This window comes from Ambystoma mexicanum, chromosome 9, assembly GCF_040938575.1.
Source record: "Ambystoma mexicanum isolate Mex_15411 chromosome 9, UKY_AmexF1_1, whole genome shotgun sequence".
Taxonomy (NCBI): domain Eukaryota; kingdom Metazoa; phylum Chordata; class Amphibia; order Caudata; family Ambystomatidae; genus Ambystoma; species Ambystoma mexicanum.
Window position 1 is genome coordinate 397,147,093 of NC_090931.1, and position 18,167 is coordinate 397,165,259.

Here is an 18,167-nt window from a genome sequence, read left to right on the forward strand (position 1 = left end):
AATTTTGTAAATCTCTCAAAACGTGGCTTATTCAACAACACCTGATCAAGAACTAATCCCAATTGACACACAGACTGACCACAACCATAAGGACACACTGTACAGTGCTCTGCTGTTCTCAAGCTAGGTCTGCACCTTAAACAATAAAAACACTTGAAATACAATTTCAAAAGTAGAAGAGATACCTCCAGTTTATACCTGAAGGTTTCCCCTCCACCTTACCCCCCGAAAATAGAAAATGCACAGCATGCAAGATTATTGCCCAAAGTAAATCCTCCAAAATCCACCCTAAACTCCTGTGGACTCCAAAATGTGGGATTTCCTCTGCCTTGCTGAAACTCATAATCTGCTGGTATTTACCTTATTGTGAGTGGTAATAACCGTAACCAACCCAGTTTTGCTTTATTCATACCATCAAATAATGGGGCCCTATGTGTTTTTAAATGTCCAATTTACTGGTTTACTTCTAAATTCCTTTTTGTATTTTAAAAAAATATATAATTTGTGCTGATATTGAACATTTCACTTGATCAGTGTGCTTGATTTGTTAATGTATAACTGGACGGATTAGATAACTAGTACTTAGCTACATGTCTAGTTGTACCTCAGTGCAGGTAATATTTTTAATAATATTATAAATTGTGAAATAAAGAGTAATGACAATAGAACTTAGCTGCATCAGTAGTGAGAACATCGTATATGACCTGGGTTGGGTAAAAAAGTGTGTCTGATGGTCTGTCTATCCCTCACTAGTTGCAAGGTTCTCTTTCTACTCCATTGCACTAGCTCCCTCATGTTCACCACAGCTTGTGCACAGCCACGGCTCAGCCTGCTCAAAGATTCCTCAAGTCATTGACTATCCAAGGCCTGTGTTTTTTGGTGCCGTGGTGACCTACTCTTGCCCTTATTGGCCACCTTCCGGTACTATGGCTAGTGAAGTTCTTTCAAGTGGGTCTCGGTTAAAGACGGCACGAGGAACAGCTCGGTCACCCCACAGTGGGTGATATAGATTTACATCTGGGAGATCATTGTTAAAGGAAGTTTTATTGGATACACTGTTTGGTACATGTCCTCACACTTACACCTTATCTTGTTTTGTCCTCTTCTTTGTAGGAGCTGAAATATGAAGACATGTTTGATTGCAAATGCCAGTACCTGTAACATAATAAAACATTATTCTTCACAGCATTATTCTTCATACCTCTATGGTATTTCTGGTTTACTCAATACGGTATGTTGTTCATCCAGAATTAGTTTTGATTTAATGGGCCATAATGAGAATTTCAAACAAGATATATAGGAAAGTGGGATGTCAATGAAGGTGTTTGAACAAATATTATTTTCCCATTTCATGATGTAGTGGGGTAAGATTCTAAACAATCTGCAACTTACCTGATCCTCAGTGCAGTCAGAGGTCATGTCTGCATTGAAAGTTAGAAGATTTGAGGCCTTTGTCTGGTTCTTATTCAGGGCCGAGGGTCAATTCTAGACCTTTTGAGGATGGGGAGTTTAAATCATAAATTTAAAAAATGTTACCATCTCTGAACTCATAGACTGGTCACTGTTCCTAGGCTGTTTTTTTTTCCTATATCCTGAATTAAGAGTAAGGGCATGTTGAGGTTATTTTTCTAAGTTGTTTCCCGCTATTTATACTGTTTTGTAGAAGCTGCTCGGTATCAAGTGACTATAAGGTGAGTCGTTAATCTATCAAGTCAATAAAAACATTAGCTCCTGCCTGCTTCACAATTCCCAAGATATCATCGTAACTATTTGTTAAGGTGGTATGCGCACCATACAGACCTCAATTGATGGGAGTCCACAATGGCACTATACTCCAGATACTACTGGAGTGCTACAACAAGTATCAACGCATTTGTTTTTCAAAGTTTGTGGCTGATTTGGAGCCCTGAAGTTTAGTCCTAGATCTGAGGTAAGCCTTACTGAGGTTAGTCCGCATAGGGACTGGAGCTTCCACTCATCCTAACAAGTGGATTCCAAACACAACTGGGATCCGCGGAAGACTTCATCGACTTCTATCTAAGAAACTAATCTAAAGGAATCTCGACAAGGATATTCATTAGACATTTGGAGACGTGCTTGACGGGATCACAGAGGTGCAGCCGACATAATCCTTTTCATAAGGAACCATCTGCCATGAATTTGGATGTTACAAAGCAACTGCATTGCAGGTGGTGCCTGATATAGCAATACATAACTAACGTGTGATTTAGATACTGTGAGACAGTGATATGTGGCATCATTTTCACTGCAGCTGCATGCCATCTTCAACCGATTGAGGCATACTTCTGACTGCAGAGTCCTCTGTTGAGGCTGATCCATAATGGCAATGGCAATTGTCCCTTTTCTGCTAAGCAATCAATGCTGAGGCCTGGGCAGTAACAACCCTCATCCTCTACTGTCTCTACCTTACCAGGATATATACACAGCTGAGTGTTTCTTTAAGGGGATTGAGAAGGCACGAAAGTGGAAAGACCCCATATACAGGTAGACTCATTTTCTGTACTGCTCTTAATAAGACAGACTGAAAAGTAGACCAATATGAAATTATAGAAGATGTAGTTCCCATTTTCTAATAAGCTGCCACTGACTAAGCCTGATCTTATAAGTCTCAAATGACAACCCCTAATGAAAGGGCTCGAAAAAGTGACATTAACAAATGTAATCCAGGAAGCCTTGCCATCTTAATACACACCGAACGCGCGCACACACACACACACACAGACTGACATCGCCACTACAATAACCTACTGACCCTTCTGTCATAATTTCTCCTTTTTTTAACCTTTTTTAAAAGAAACTCTCCTACGTCCATTTTCATTCTGTCTCTTAATGCTTTTGGGTAATGGAACACGGTTTTGTCGATGCTGAATTGTTCTATATTTCTGCCCTCCCTTATGAACACTTTGCAGGCTCTACACAACAAACAGTAGCCCTACTGCCACTGTGAGAGACTTAAAACACAGCAATCAGGCAGTGATAAAGATAATACTTTTGCCTTTTCATTGATATTCTTTTGTTTAGTTACTTTTTATTCTGCCACACAGACACACAGGCACACGTCACATTATCTGCATCCTAGAAGCTGATGCCTATGCTAAGGAGATCAAACCACCGTGGGATGGTATTTCAAGGGAACAAAATACAGAACACTATTCAGTACAGTTTAAAAACAAGTCTTTACCATCAAATAAAGGTACAGTAGAGAAAAGAGAACAGCAACATACATATGTCAACAAGAATATATCCAAAAAATGCATTTATTGGAAGACATGGATCAAAAAACATAGGACAGAAGAATACCTATAAAATACCTTTACAAAACCTCATCGATCAGTAAAAGTAGTATGGGCATCAATATAAATACAAAGTGCTCAACAGATATTGCACACTACTAACATATACAATCATCATATGAAAAATACATTACAAACCAAAACATTCATGTCAATGATCACATTGGACCATACACTACAGCTCTTGGTGTAATGAAAGACTATTCGTAGTGACAATTGGCCACTTGAGACACCATTCTTTGTGTTCATTTTATGGTAAGGAGATCTGCATCCAAGTATTTCCTGTTATGTTTCATGTTTCCCCAGACGACTTCCTGTCATGTGGTGGCAAGGTCAGCTTCCTGAGTAAAGTTGACTTCTCTTCCTACTGGAAACAGATTAAATATCTTGTTGACTCTTTTCTGAAGCCCCCCTCATCCAGCAACCAATAGCTGACTCAATAGTTGACCATGGTCACCTCTTCTTGCTCTCGCCTACTCCAAATGGACTCCTTTCCTTGGATCTATTTGCATTAGCTACACAGGAGCTTTGTGATCAGTTTTTATATAGTGCTAGTATTTAAATAGCATTAATACCCCGGAAGGGCGTGTGATGGCCTCCCAGCCAATGAGGAGGCTTGGAGCAGGGGCTTTACCACATAGAACAGCCCCCGCTCCAAGCGTCCGTAGAGCAGGAGGCCACCATCTTTCCTCTCCTGTTTGCCAGGTAAGTGCCCTTCCTCTGCGCCCCTGTGTTTCATCCCCCACTCCCACCCCCTTTTCCACACATTTATGTCCCCCACTCCCTCACCACTTACCTTCAGCTTCCTTGTTGGTTGCCAGCGCCGAGAACTGTAGTGTTCCCGGAACAGCTCCGACTTTCAGATGGCCGCCATGGAAAGGGCAAAGCGACTGTGTGACATCTCATCTCCCCGATACATGGCGGATGTTTTTTTTTCTAAGTTGCGAAATGACGAATCTGCTTAATAGCAATAAACTGCTTGCTGGGGGAGGCATTACCGTGTCAGGTAATGCCCGGGGCCATATTACAGGCCCGAGCCAACCCCAGCTCGGGGTTTATTGCTTAATTAAGCAATGCTATTCTTAATAGACTCTCTTTAAGATTCTAAATGTGTTATATTTTAACTGTGTGAGGGCAGCCCCTCTTTGCTGTCTTATATATACTATGTAAGTTTAAAAACATACACTGAGTCAGACGAGGTGAGAAAATAGGCCCGGCACTATAAAAAAAGGGATCCATATTCACATATCACAATTCAGAATTTTTCTTCAACGAGCAGAGAAATAGCTCACTCTCCTCCTATCCCCTCCCTCCCTTTACTCCCTGCTCTTCCTCTGGCCCTTCTGCAGCCCCCTCTCCTCCTCCCTTCTCTGCCTTTCCCCTGTTCTCCGCAGATGAGGTTTCTAGACAAGTCCGATCTTTGAAAGTCTCGTCGAACCAGGTTCACCCCTGTTCCTCCAAAACTATCAAAGACCACATCAACTCCCTGGCTCCTGCCCTGGCTGATTTCTGCAATCACTCCTTCACCACTGGAGTCTTCCCATCCTCCCTGAAGCACTGCCTTGTGAAACCCTCTTCTCAAAAAACTCTCTGCCGACCCCTCCTGCCCAGCTAATGATCACCCAATCTCCATCACTCCCTTACTTGGCAAGCTCCTGGAGAAACTGGCCATCTCCCAGCTTAATCTTCACACTCAATCTGTTGATTGTCTTCATGACCATCAGTCTGGCTTCAGAGCTACCAGAAGCATGGGAACTGCTCTCTTGAACATCCATGAAGACCTGCTCTCCAGCCTGGACTTTAACACCCCCTGCGTCCTCATCCTGCTTGATCTCTCTTCTGCCTTTGACACTGTCAACCATGCCATCCTGCTCAACCGTCTCCGTGACAACAAGGTATCACTGGTCAGGCTCCGGCGTGGCTGACTTCTTTCCTCTCTGACCGACCTTCCCAGGTCCAACTTGGATCCCTCCTCTCTGCTATCTTTTCCTCTACATGTGGTGTCCCCCAGGGGTCTAACCTCTCTCCATGGGTGTTCAACTAATACCTGACACTTCTTGCCCACCGCATCACCGCTCTCTGCCCCAACTTCCAGTGCTATGCGGATGACATCCAGCTCATTTTCAGGCTACCCTTGGCCTCCTCCTCGCCTTCCCTCATCTCTGACTGTCTTTCTGCTATAAGGCAATGGTGTGCCGCCAACAACCTCTACCTTAATGCAAGTAAGACTGAGATTCTCCTCATCGGCACACCCACTGCCTCCTTTCCTGTTACTCTCTGGCCGGCCTCGCTTGGCCCTCTTCCTGCTCCAACCTGCAAGGCTAAAAACCTTGGCGTCATCTTCGACTCCACACTCTACTTCTCTCCTCACATCTCTGACATCTCTAAGAAGTCACACTACCAACTTCACCTCCTCAGAGGTATTCTTCCTTTCCTCTCCTTCCCCCAGAAGCTTACTTTCTCCAGAGCCCTGGTCCTCTCTAGGCTGGACTATTGCAACAGCCTCTTTCTAAATCTTCCTGCTTTTACTCTCTGCCCTCTGCAACTTATCTAGAACAGGACTGCAAGACTTGTCCTTGGCCTCAAGCCCAGGGATCGTATCTCTCCAGGACTGAAATCTCTGCATTGGCTCCCAGTGGCTGCAAGGATTAAGTTCAAAACTCTCTGCATTGTCCACAAGGCCTTATGTGGCCTGGGGCCTCAGTACCTTCAACTCTCTCTTCCTAATATCTTCCTTCTCGAGCTCTTCGCTCATCCACCTCCAACTCCCTCAGGGTCAGTCGCTTCTCCAAGCAATGAGTTGGTGTAGATCTCTTTCTTCAGCTGGTGCCTCCCACTGGAGCAGCCTCCCTGCCTCCCTTAAACTTGAGGAGAACCATCTCCGGTTCCGGAAGCACCTCAAAACCTTCCTCTTTGCTTCTGACTTCTCTCTTCCTCTCCCCTGCTGATTTCCTGTCTGACACTGCACTGGTCACCTGGCTACCCTCTGTTCTCGGGCCCAGGTCCCTGCCCGCCCAGTTGCACACACGCACTATCTCCCGGAAACCCTTGCACTTGGGTCTGTATCTGCAACCCTACAGTACCCCTACCTGAACTTTGGACACCTGCTTTCTGCACTTACCCTTGCACCTGCCACCCGTTGGCCGTACTTATTGTTACTGTTTGATCCCATGTACAGCACATCCCCCTCTCCTCTCCCGTCGCACTTTTCCCCTCTTCTTTCCCCTGCATATGCACATTCTCAATGTCACATGGCCTAATAAGATCGCTGTCTCTGTTCTCCCTCTGTCCCCCTCCCTTGCCTCGTCGCGCCTTGAAACACTTGTGTGTAGGCGCATTATAAATGCCATATCTCTTTGCTTCTGCTTTTTCTCCTCCTCTCTTCTGCTGACCTCCTGGCTGTAACCTGAACTGCACTGGCTTCCTGGACACCCTTTGATCTTGGGCCCAAGTCCCTCCATTGCCAGCGTCACACACCTGCACTGCCCACCTGGCAACCCCCGCACTTGGGGACCGTTTCTGTATACCTACAGTCCCCCTACCAGCCCTTGCCACCTGATGTCTGCACTTACCCATGCACTTGCCACTTCTTGGCTGTTACTTTACTTATTGTTATTATCTATTCTCATGTACTGCACTGTCCCTGCCCCTTCCCACGCACTTGCATGATCTGAATGACACCTGGCCTAGTAGAATCGTATCATATCAAATTGCAGTGACAACATGCAGAAAATGGTGCCCTTCCAAGCACATTGGGCCAGTAACATTGATCAAAACTATCAGATACAAAATGCACCAGGTCATTAAAGTGGCCATGTTACCTCCAAAAACAGCATTTACCATCCTTTGGCCATTGCCCTAAAAAGCCAGTCGATCCTCGGTATGCAAATGCTGTGCTCATACTCAGACAGCAAATGATGAATAGTTAATTAGCAGTTTCATTGAGCCAATAGCGTATTAAAAAGAAACACTTGCATGCCTTCCATTTTTCAGTAAACGTGTGTGAAAACTTGCTTTATTGTTTTTGGAAGCAGAAGGGGGGCAAACTAACGTTTGCTGAGTGAGCAATGTCTGGCAGTGGATATTGGGATTCAATAGAAGAGGATAATGCTAACACAGCAGTGCGTGGAAGGGCTCTCTAGCAAGGTTGTCTCTGGAACAGATAAGGGGGGAACTCTTCCCACTTCACCGTTGTAGACAAACAGTAAACATTTGCATGCAAGCACCGTATATTTTGGGACTCACTTCTCTGCCCAATTACATTGTTTCATCTTGGGTAAACAGACATGCCATGTCACACGCCTACACCAAGTCACATTTATTGATCTGTATATCACAGCCTGCAGACACCGTGCAAAGAGAATGCTGTTGCTTGTACTGCGAAACCTGCCGTATAAGAAACTGCTTAGAGATCTGGTTCAATTCCCGTGATGCAATGCAGAAATATGAGGGTCCCCGCATGGGTAGGGCTTTAATAGTTTACCAGAGTTCAAATAAGTAACTTTCGGAAACACCCTAGTCAGTGTTTTCAACCTTTCCCATGCTATCATTTAGACATTTGTGTATAGCCAGTTCCATCCCTGTTTTGAGGATGGATATTGATGAAGTGCAATACAGGTGATACCACAACTGGACCGTGTGTAAAATGTACAGAGGGATCTGTAGTGACCCCTCTGAGCATTTCATTGCCAAATGGGTGGTGAAGAGGACATATGGAATGAACACCTGTTCACCATCTTTGAAGTACCCCTCACATGTCTCCTCTAAATAAAGGGATGCACACGGGACAACATGTTTTTAACCCAATGGACGCTCATTGTTTTAACGTTCACCTATTAGGGGAATTCCCATGCGGTATATGACCTTGTGCACACTTGTGTAGGTCTGAAACACTTGTGTACGAGCGCGATATAAATAAAATATCATTTAATTTTAATGTCATGCACAATGTAATACACACGGATAACACTACGAATACGACATGCAGTAAATACTGCATCACCCAAACACATGGCGAGGAAAGACTAGTGGTATTTGAAATACAGCATGTTCTTTAACATTATGTATAGCCTGACTTGTAATAATATCACATGTGCTTTAAATTTCAAACACCAGAGATCAAGTATTCAATACCAGCTTTAAATTATGAAACAGGCTCGTAATCGATTCCTATTGGAGGGGCAGGTCAACACCACAATAGCTGCGGTAATTGAGTGCAAAAAAGATATTTTATTAAGAGCAGTTCAGCATATGAGAAGGGGAATAACCTGGTGACTTTGCCAAACCTACTATCGAGCCAAACGTGAATAACGCTACCAACAATCCAACTTAAGTGGCCTAACAACCCTGCCCCGGATTTAATAGTCACACTTCTAAATCAGAAGTAACACATCCCCATTTGGGATAAACATCAAGTAGCTCCTTTGATATAATCTCTGTTTCTTTAATTTTGACCTCACAGCGTCCTGCCCAAGATGATGACCCATCGGCACCACCCTGCTATCTTCCATGGGCTCATCAAGTCCACAATAGACAATGATTAGCACAATGTTTACCTTTTTGTGGGCCTCTGTTACTTTTACTACTTTTGGTTGAACCCATAAAGTACAAACAGCAGAACCATGTTAGATCACGTACAGAAACTACACCAATGGCCGAACCTATGCATTCCAAACAGCGATCAGCAAGATGTTAGGTTGAAGGGTTTTATATAGCACTCTGCTCTCCAAACACTAGCAGAGTTATGGTGGGTTCAAAAAAAGCTTTAATCCGAAATGTGAAAGTAGAATGATATGATATGATATGATATGGCATTTGTAACGCGCCTATACACAAGTGTTTCAAGGCGCGATGAGGCAGGGAGAGGGGAACAAGGGGAAGACAGACAACGATCCTACTAGGCCAGGTGTCATTCAGATCGCGCAAGTGCAGGGGTAGGGGGAAGGGAAAAAGTGCAAGGGGAGGGGGGAAGTGCAGTACAAAGTAAGTAGAATAAAAATAAATAAATAGGGCCAGCTGGTGGCAAGTGCAAGGTAAGTGCAGACAAGTGCTGGGAAGGGGGGGCTGTAGGGATACAGAGACAGTCCCGCAGTGCAGGGGTTGCCAGGGAGGCAGTGCAAGTGGAGAGTGGCTGGGCCTAGGACCGAGGTCGGTGAGAGTGGCCCAGTTGCAGATTCAGTGCAGTTTCAGTGAAGAATTTAGCAGGGGAGAGGGAGAGAGAAAGCAGAAGCAATGAGGAAGGTTTTGAGGTGCTTCCGAAACCGGAGATGGTTCTCCTCAATTTTCAGGGAGGCAGGAAGGCTGTTCCAGAGGGAGGCCCCTGCCGCGGAGAGAGAGATCTACCCCCAGCTCGTTGCTTCGAGAAGCGGCTGACCCTGAGGGAGTTGGAGACGGATGAGCGAAGGGCTCGGGAAGGAAGATATTTAGGAAGAGAGAGTTGAAGGTATTTAGGCCCCACGCCCCAGAAGGCCTTGTGGACAATGCAGAGGGTTTTGAACTTAATCCTCGCAGCCACTGGGAGCCAGTGTAGAGATTTCAGTCCTTGAGAGATACGGTCCCTGGGCTTGAGGCCAAGGACAAGTCTCGCAGTTCTTTTCTGGATGAGTTGCAGAGGGCGGAGAGTGGAGGCAGGCAGATTAAGATAGAGGCTGTTACAGTAGTCCAGCTTCGAGAGAACCAGGGCTCGGGAGACAGTGAGCTTCTGGGGGAAGGAGAGGAAGGGAAGAATACCTCTGAGGAGGTGCAGCTGGTAGTGTGACTTCTTAGAGACATCAGATATATGAGGAGAGAAGGAGAGTGTGGAGTCGAAGATGACCCCGAGAATAATCTATTTGAGCCAACCCACACATGCCACAATGATGCCTAGTAACCCTCACTGGAAGTTCATTTCCAGTTCACAGCCACATCAGCAATGCATTGTGGGTATGTAACTTAGCCCAAATGCAAGCTCACCAAAAGGCATAGTGGTGCTGATAACCACTAACCTCCTCACCACCCAACAAACCTACTTCCAATCTACTGTCATGTCTGCACTATGTACAATGGCACACACAAACACTTTAGCCTTGTGCCTTCTAGCCCCACCTGCATCGCTTTAGCCATTGCAGAGCGACTCACTACATGGGCGATAACTTCTTTTGCCTTAATTTCTATAATCCACCCACTCATCCTTCCGTACCAGAGTCTCTCCTGATACATCAGCATAGGCAACTAATAGGTCGTGGGTTCTCTTCTCTAGATGAAACACACACCCAAGTGTCACTGTCGCATAGCACATAGAATCATACCCTGACAGTGTGCTCTTTTACTTCCAGACTACACCCATCATCAGGTTTCAAATCAGACTTTCACTGTACCCATTGACCCTCCTGCAGCGCCAATTCCTTTCTGAACCATGACTCATCATTCCACGAAAATAGTAAAAGTGAACAAACAAGATCACTTTACATTACAATACGATTCCCAACCAACATTAAAAGCAACTTCGAGATGTTGTTGGTGTAGCCCTAGAGATTCGAAACGTTTTACCTGACAGTAACGGCTGTAAACAGGCAAGAAGAAAAGTGAAAAGTACAAATTGCCATGTTTTAAACATGGACATCATTTGGGAGTCACCAGGGGTCGCAGCTGCAACCCTCGAGGTCTCTCTTGCTACCCCTGTGGTCTCCCTTGCTACTCCTAAAGAAAATAACAAAAAAACATTTTTCTTAAATGTGAGCTCCTGGGCTGTGGCCAGCGCCATGTGGCTCTTTGTTTCTGGAGTGGCTGGCTTTCTTGTTCTGGCCTCTTAAAAAAACAGGGGGCTTCACAAGTGTAACTGAGCTTGGGGCCCTTTAGGAATGTGCATATGTAATGGATGGGATCACACAGATATATTTTGAGTCCAAATAACCAAACCAACTCAGGAAGATGGCGAAGTAGTGTTTTATTAACAATTATCTAAAACATGGAGTTACAACGAACATCAAGGGACGTACACTTAATTTCTCTCAGCAATCTTCACACAAATCATAGCTTTTATATAAAAATGATAAATTATATATTATAAATTACAAGGTTCAGGATTGTCTTAAGGGGAACATCTAAATATACTTTCTATAGGAGCTAGGGTTGTGAATGGCGGCACACTATCAGGTGGACAACATATGCCTACCTCTAAAACATGTAATCTTCAGAAAAATTATATACACAGTGGGCCTCATTAGGACCCTGGCGGAGAGGGTATTACGCCAGCGTAGTGCATGGCGTACCTCTCCGCCATACTACGAGTTCCCGTAGCGCCATGGAGGTTTTCTCCGCCTGGTTTTACCAGCCGGAGAAAACCATGGCGCTACGGGACCTCGTTGTTAATTACGCCACCGTATTTTACGGTGGCGTAATTAACTCCTTCCCCACTCCCATTATACCCTATGGGGCAAAAATGGGAATGGGGAAGGGCAGAATGGGGATTGGGGATTTACCGCTCCGCCGAGGTCGGAATGGGGCGGTAAATCCGCCAACCCCCATGGCGCTATCGGCGGCTTTCCGCCATGCTTCGCGGTGCATTTAGCACCGCGAAGTCCGCCTGGGTCGTAATGAGGCCCAGTTTCTCATTGGTTTTCAAACAATAAGGTCCTTCGTTATAGGGCCTACTTTAACTGGTTGGCATGCTTGTGCCAGTTCTGGAACATTCGCTTCACTTAGCAGCATGTAATCCCAGACCCAGGTGCAGGGAGATGGGGCACGATACTACCCCCCCATTCAATTAGCCCAGCATCTCTCATCGCCCATGTCTTCTGCCATGAAGATTGTCTTTGAACTTGGCCTTGCAAAGTATCCTTGTCTTTTAGAATACATGGCAGTGAGAGCACTCACTATCGTGTTCTGGGACTCCACGTTGGAACCCTATTTATATCCTTGGCTCACGTGACAGGAGACCATGATTTGGTCCATTTTGTAGCTTTTAAATGGTTTAAATGAATTAAACTTGGCACTCTTGGTGTCCTTTTTTTGCACCTTAACAAGGGATGATTCATCCTTTGCACATTTGCCCATTTCCAGAGGTGCTTAAGCGCGGACCTTGGGATTGAACCTGTGTTGCTGCATGTCGTCTTGCTTCCAAGGTGAGCACATGGCCCCAGAGCTATCGTCCCAAGACATAGTCTTGTCTTGTAGCTCCAGGATTCTGCTTATTCTTGCTGTGACACAGCTTTCCCTTCCTGCTTCATGGGTCCTGCCTTACTAAATTCATGATACTGATGTCCAGTTTCTATACAATGGCGGCTTTGCCTGCATTCTAATCACGACATATAGCCAGCTTCTATGATGACTTGGTCTACCTTGCATTTCAGCGTCTGTACATTTATTGAACGGTTGATTTTCTGCAGCATTTCGTGCACGTATAATCTTCTTTCTTTATATTTGAGAGTTCACTCAATTCTTTACTTCGTCATTAGTTTCCTTTAGGATCCATAGATTCTCTTCAGTCAGTATCCAGAGACTTTGTACATACTTTTAGTGACGTCACTGGCTTCTTTTGTCTACTCCTTCTCATATTCCTTCAGGGAGTTCCTTCCTCAAGTTGTCCTAACTTTGGGGATACCGTCGGTAGGGTTGTCTCAATGTGTATCTTCTTTCAAACACACGCTGCAGTATTGGCACAACTGCTGGTGTCAAACACAGCACAATCTCAGGTCTCCAGCATACGGGAGGTAGGGTGGCTGGGTTTCCTGCAGAGGCATGCAGCTGTTCCTCTACATAACACTTTCAGCAGTGACCCTAAATAAGAAAGAATCGGAATAAAAAATAATTTGCCGTTCTGGAATTCTATACAATAACTGCTAGACTGATTACATGTTTATTTCAGGCACACTTGAAAGGGTGAGTCACTGATTTAGTCTGTTCTTAAACACCTCAACTCAGCCTTTCATCCTTCCGAGGTCAATAAATTAGAACCAACATAGGTTGGGTGATATTGTATGCAAATTTGTTCTATGTAAAGTGCTTAAGCGTAAGTGAGATATAATAACACATCATTATCATTTGGCCGTGGACGTCTGCTTGCTTTCATGGTCATTTGGTAATATGGGTCTATACACACTAATATTAATTATACATATGGTGAACCATTATGTTATGAAATGTATATCACATCATATTATATCGTACCATATTTTTTATAGTGCACTTAGGAAAAGTGCTTTGTGATGCCACTTCCTGTTTTGTCAAGGGGTGCTAGCTCGTGTTCCCTTGCTTCCCGTGACGTCACTTTGGGGTGGGGTCAAATTACACCACTTCCTGTGATGTCATTAGAGGTCAAGGGTTGTGTGATTTCACTTCCGCTACCCCTTGGCGTTTTTGCGAAATGACGTCCCTGATTTTAAGTGGATTAAGGCCCACGGAGGCACACAAATTCATGGCGATGTCATGTCAGCTCTCCTCTGATTTGAAATTGCCTCTTTGTTGTTATGAGGCTCCCACTTATAATTAATAATTTTAATGGCAAGTTTGGTCAGCCACGTTTCAAAGTGCTTTGGCAAAGGAAATTAAAATGGCCCCTGGAGCAGTGAGAAGTTGGTACTTTTGTTTCGCTTCCATATGCTTGGGGTGACAAACCATTGGAAGATTTGGAAAAAGGGCGGGGCGAAAACCCCAGTACCAATCAGGACCTGGCGAAAAGAAGCAGGAATCACAGTGTCAACGGACAGCCAGAAGACAGTGGGCCTCATTACAAGTGAGGTGGAACGAGTTAACGGGACCGGCTAAAGAAGGCGGACCCGTTAAACTCATTCCGCCTCATTACAAGCTCCCCTCGCGGGACCCGGTAAGTAACTCCTGGTCATACCAGGTGTGCTTACCGGGTCCCGCGAGGGGAAGAGGGAGCAAACAACGGGCCGCTCGTAATCGGGCTCTGAGGGCTGAATGGGAATGGGGAAGGTCCGGGCCCGGGTTCCTGGAGGGAGGAATTACCGGGCCCTCCGAACTCAGAATGGCCTGGTAATTCCCCATTCTGAGAACCCGGACCCGATTTTGGCGCCGATAGCTGCATGGCTGCCGCCAAAATCGGAATGAGGCCCAGTGCATAAAAAGGGAGACACAGCACTTGGACCACAGAGTCTGTCTGGAAGCAGAGGCAGAGAGCAGTTGTCAGGAGCCAGAAGCATCATCGGACCTTCCAGCAGATAGAGAATATGCTTGACAGCTGCTCTTGTGGAAACACGTGTATAAAGTAACTCTTGCATAACAAAGCCAGGAGGCTGGTGAACGTCTCGGAAAAAAAACATGTGCCTGACAAAGTGAAGAGGCTGCTACAAGTGTCTGAAGAACACTTTCCTGACAAAACACAGAGGTTGATCGGAACGTCTAAGAAAGAGTTGCCTGATAAAGCCAACAAGATTGTTAAGAGCATCTAAAAAAAGAGTTGTGTTATTCTATTAAACATAGATGTTTACCACTCTTTTTTGCCATTTGCATGGTCTGCAGCCACTCTGTTGGGTCTGAAAGAGAGGGTGTGAGTTATGTTAGTGGGGAGAGGGGAGAATACAAAATAGATTTGCTGCTACATTGAAGTCTTTAGATGAAAAGAACCATGAGCTCTACATAAGCGTCAGTTTGTAGGTGTTCAATCTCCAGAATATAAGGGCATTTGTGTCCGAAGGGGGGCCTCATCTGTCTATGGTGCTAGGATGTGTTGACCATGTCTGTGGTATGTATGGGGGTGGAAGAGTTGTATTGTTCTGATTTTTTATGTCTGTTCGGAGCAGTGTTCAAATGCATAGTGTGGGTGGTTTATTTGGTATGTGCATTGCGTGTTGTAATGTAGTATTTGAGCAAGGGAGGAGCAGTCAGAGATTTCGAAGGACTGTTTTGGGAGGGGTGAACACAATCTTGAAGCTATATATTGCAGATCATACTATGACAAAGCAAGACATGAACACACAATGAACAACATAGCAACCCATTACAAGTCATAGCAATGTAAAGACCCAACAGGTAAAAGCAACCTGGTGTCCTCCTCGCTCTCCTACCACTGGACTAAAGAAAGCACCCATTTCACTTTTTACTAAGCCCCTTTCCCTTTGTCCCACTCTTCCTTTGTCTCTCTTGCTTTCTCCCTTTCTCTCGCCTTCAAATAGATACGTTTTACCATGTGCTCAAAAAGGGGCTTAGAACTGGCAGATGAGGGGAGACACCACTCATTACCATAGAAGAAATACTATGCGCGCACCCGTGTAAAGCCCCGTTAAGTCCCGCTTTGCCGCGGACTTCTCTCCAGCGCTTTCCCGAGGATTGTGGATTTGTTTGCTGCATCTACTACAAGACCCAGCAGGCTTCACTGCACTAAGGGCTGGGAGGAGCTATATAAGCTCAGGGGCGCGCGCACCGCGCGCGCACCCGTGTAAAGCCCCGTTAAGTCCCGCTTTGCCGCGGACTTCTCTCCAGCGCTTTCCCGAGGATTGTGGATTTGTTTGCTGCATCTACTACAAGACCCAGCAGGTGAAAGAGTGAACTGTGTGAAGAAATACTAACTGTAAAACAGACTGCAAAACAGACTATAATACACTTCTCTTTTATTTAGGCTTCACTGCACTAAGGGCTGGGAGGAGCTATATAAGCTCAGGGGCGCGCGCACCGCGCGCGCGCACCCGTGTAAAGCCCCGTTAAGTCCCGCTTTGCCGCGGCAACGCGGCTAGTGCCGGTCATTTAAGTTGTTATTTTGTCTTGCGGTTAGACAGCTAGACAATAAGAAGGCGCATTGTAACAAAGTGCTATAAAAACTTTGTGGTGTCGAAATAGAGGCACTACTGTGTAAACATGTACACACTTCGCACTGGCATGCCATGTACGGAACGAGTGCGTGCCCTACTGGAGTCCACTTCAAGAGACAGTCCAGCGTCTTCTTCAAAAATGGTACGACCCTCTGTTAAAAGTGCTCCATGGGACAAGCGAATAAAGAAGAGAAGACCACGACTTGATCCCGTCATGGGTGATTTGAGAAACTTTGGGTTTAACATCTCTCGGACTCCACGCCCTGTGGCTAGAATGCCTGAACTTAATAATCTAAGTGTATCAAATATAGAGGTGCAGCCCCTCTGTATTGAATTGGAGGTGTGCCCTCCCAAGCAATCTGCCGTGAATCCACAGCTGGTACAGGTTACAAATGGTGGTAATGAGGTGGAGGAACAGTTATGTAATATCTCACTGTCTGATTCGATGATGCTGCAGAATGCTCGATCAGGGGTTGCTAGTTTAGCTCCCCTCCCTAAAGAAAGCCAGGATGCTGATGTTGTTAAAGATGTTGCAATTATAGAGCTAGAGTCATCGGACTCTTGCTTTGTGGCCAAGGAAGACGAATCTGATCTTTCTAAATCTCCAGCGCTATTTAATACTGGAGATATTTCCGAATCTGAAAGTTCGATTTCATTCATTCCGCCGACCCCTAGGAGACTAATCAGAAACAGCTCGGTTAAAAGTCAGGACCCTGTGACAAAAAAAGAAGCTCCCGTAACATTGGAAATTATGAACATGGCATTGATGTCCCTGGCCAGATTATTTGAAACTCTAGATTCAAAAATTAATGTGATACAAGATAATGTTAATAATTTCAAAAGATCACAGAAGGCATTCGGTCTGTCCTTGGCCCGGAAACAAGAATCTGACTCCGAACAGGCAGCTCTTTTCTCAAAACAATTGAGTATGTTGTTATTAACATGTAAAAAAACAGATGACCAACTAAACGGCAAATTGAGCTCAGTTACAGTTGGGGAAAACACACAGAGGGTAATTCATAGAATTCAGCGCACAAGTAGCGCACGTGGCTGGCGCACAGCGTGCGTGTGCGATAGTCTGCGCCAGCCGCGTGCGCCAAAACCGAATCCGGCGCACAGCGTATTCATGGATTTTAGGCACCCAAACCAGCCGTGGCGCAGAGTATCGCAGCGACCCTGCAGCAGCGCCAGTAACGCCCCCAAGAACGCCCTCGCGCAAGGAAAAGCCATCAAAATCGCTAAATCATCGCAAAGGGCTGCGCTAACCCTGGACCAGTTTACAGGGCTGCCAAACAAGGAACGCAAAGCGGGTAACGTGCATATCAGGGGTACGCGTGAAGTTATACACGCGATTAGCCAGGGTACGTGTATTACAGGGGTATGCGGGAAGTTTAACATGCGATTAGCCAGGGTACGTGTATTACAGGGGTACGCGGGAAGTTCAACACGCGATTAGCCAGGGAACGTGTATTACAGGGGTACGCGTGAAGTAGAACACGCGATAGGCCAGGGAACGTGTATCACAGGGGTACGCGGGAATCATCACACGCGAACAGCCAGGGTGCGTGTATTACAGGGGTAGCGGGAAGTTCAACACGCGATTGGCCAGGGTACGTGTATTACAGGGGTACGCGTGAAGTAGAACACGCGATAGGCCAGGGAACGTGTATTACAGGGGTACGCGGGAATTATCACACGCGAACAGCCAGGGTGCGTGTATAACAGGGGTAGCGGGAAGTTCAACACGCGATTGGCCAGGGAACGTGTATTACAGGGGTACGCGTGAAGTAGAACACGCGATAGGCCAGGGAACGTGTATCACAGGGGTACGCGGGAATTATCACACGCGAACAGCCAGGGTGCGTGTATTACAGGGGTAGCGGGAAGTTCAACACGCGATTGGCCAGGGAACGTGTATTACAGGGGTACGCGTGAAGTAGAACACGCGATTGGCCAGGGTACGTGTATCACAGGGGTGCGTGGGAATTATCACACGTGAATAGGCTGGGTGGGCCCTCACAGGTGTACCCTGTACACCCTCCACGGCCCCTGCAGGCAGCCCACAAAACAGGGGACTACCCTGCACACCTGATCATGTCCCCCTGCA

General features: G+C 45.8%; 1 protein-coding gene across 1 annotated transcript in view; it reads left to right on the forward strand.

Annotated features, from left to right (window-relative positions):
• CALN1 (calneuron 1) overlaps positions 1–18,167 on the forward strand; it is a 2,795,902-nt gene that overhangs the window by 1,955,309 nt on the left and 822,426 nt on the right. The gene's annotated exons all lie outside the window — the stretch shown is intronic.